This window comes from Cyprinodon variegatus, unplaced genomic scaffold (genome assembly GCF_000732505.1).
Source record: "Cyprinodon variegatus isolate N-32 unplaced genomic scaffold, C_variegatus-1.0 Scaffold82, whole genome shotgun sequence".
Taxonomy (NCBI): Eukaryota; Metazoa; Chordata; class Actinopteri; order Cyprinodontiformes; family Cyprinodontidae; genus Cyprinodon; species Cyprinodon variegatus.
In genome coordinates, this window is record NW_015150535.1 from 127895 (window position 1) to 130304 (window position 2410).

Consider the following 2410-nt stretch of genomic DNA (forward strand, 5'->3'; position numbering starts at 1 on the left):
TAAAACCTCTTACTGCACCTTGAGAGTTCTGGAAAATGAACTCTTCTCCAAATCGCTGCTAAAAAGAAGGCTTTGGGTGCAATAAGGGCTGCTATATTCTGATCTGAGATGCTGTACTTTCTGGATCATTTTTGAATACATAAAATGTACCTTTAGCTTCTCAGGATGTACCTTTAAAAAAAAAAAAGTATCTTGGAAGCTCAGTAAAAGTGCATTAAAATGTTTTGGAGATTTCCCTTTAGAAAGTCACCTGCATGCATTTAACTGCATGTAAATTAAAATTAAAGACAAGTAAGTTGAATGTTGACTGATTTCAGCTCTTTGTTTTAATGTTTTTGTCTCTGAACCTTGAACTAGTTGCTCGGTGTGCTCATAACAGCCTCTCAGTCAAATCTGACTGAAGGTTTTAGTCTCAGAGGATTGGGATGATGACTGGAACGCCGTTACTCATCGACCTTGTTTCCAAAACAAGCAGGCTGGGATGTGAGCCTCAGACTGGAAGAAAGAGGAGGTTTGTATACAGAATAAAAAGAGATGTTTTTGATTAAGCAGTTATATCTACATTACGACAGTGCCCCCTGGAGGCAGGAGGTAAATACCTGCTCAGGAGAGAATTGCATTTTAAATTCAAACACTCCAACTTTTATATCATAGAAAAGAAATATTTACATTTTGCATAATTAAAAATATCAAAAGTTTTTTTTTTTATTAAGTTGTACTCATTTTAGATTTTTCTGAGCTGTTAATAACTTTAATTTTAAAGAATTACTGTTCTAAAAACACCATTCTAAGCAGCTGTTGCCAAAAATTTTGCATATAAAAAGTAAAAAAAAACACCATTGGACTTTGTTTTTCAAATTTGGAGATGTTTCACTTCCCATCCAGGGAGCTTTTTAAATTCAAATAATAATTCCTGGATTGGAATCGAAACATCTTCAAACCTGGAAAACAAAATCCAGTGGGTTTTTTTTAAAACGTTTTGAACTTTTTTGAAATGACAAAGACCTGGATGACTAAAAATCTTCACCAACACATTTTTGAGTAAACTTTTCTCAGTGTCCATGTGTCTGAGACGTGGTTCAAATAAAAAAAAAAAGTAAACCCAAGTCTTCGTAGATTGGTTTTGCCTTTCGGTATTTCAGTCTGAATTCATTCATCTTATTTTCTCCTCAAACCCAGTCAGTTTCTATTTTTTTGCCTTGTCCAGAACTTCCTGTTTCTTGACATGCTTTTTAAAAGGTCTGTTCATTTCAAATCTATCTTTTTGAAGATATATTTACCATCATTTAACTATTTTAAACTATTTTAGCTATCGCAATTGTGGGAGGAGATGACAAAACAATCAGCTATTCTGTTGTCTTCTTTTTATTCCAAGGAGAGAACAGTTTCCTGGTCGGGTGCATAGAGATATGCATTAATAGCAAAGAGCTGAAACTGTTGGGGCTTATCAGGTAATTTACAGTCTATTTGAATTCCATTTGTTTCTACAGTGAGTTCATTTATTCAGAGGAAAAGCTCTTGATAAATGGACCAGTCTTTAACAGCCAGCAGTTCCTTCCTCCACATGGGATCAGTTTGTAAAAAAAAAAGCTCTACCTAAAGCTCCACATCTTATATTAATAAAATAAATATTTGAAAAGAAATATTGAAGAAATTCTGTCAATTAGAGCTGAAAAGAAAAACATATTCGCTCTTGAATGACTCCTGCTTGTCTTTTTCTTTTTCTCTTTAATGAACTTTCCTTTTGGGTAGATTTGCATCTCAGTTTCAGTTTCTTCTGCCGACTTCCACTGCCTTCCATAGGAGCTGACAAGTTCAGTTTAGGTATTTCATTAATTGTTTCTTAACCCTGTAATATCTGGAATAAAATGAGTTATTTTGTATCAAAGCTCCTACTGTGAGGAGACTCCAATGACCCAGGAGCATGATGGACGGGTGATTGACTTACATCTGACTTGGTATGCACCTGTCAGAACAGGCCTAGTTTTAGCTTAAAAACAGCAGCGCTCCAACAGGTGTCATCATCTTGGTGCTGGTGGCTGGCTTTATTGCCCATTCCATTCACCTGTCTAACTCTGTTAGGTTGCTCATTACCGCTAGTCTGATCCACCTGTTTCCAGCTCCTATTTATACTGTCTGTTTTCCTAACTTGACTCCGCCAGATGGATTTGCTCCGCATGTCCATCCGGAAACCTTCCGTTGAAGTAGTTTTGGGAAGGGGCGAATATACTGGTTAGCTGATTGGCCTATGTTGGTGATAGACGGGCCAAATAAACCAATCAGATCAACGAAGCTTATGACGTAACAGAGCGACGACGAAGAGGAGCCAATTGATAGATCAAACTCTTGCCGAAACCAGTCGTGAGAAGAGCAAAAACATCTTTTCCTCTGAGAAAAGCCTCCAGAGCAG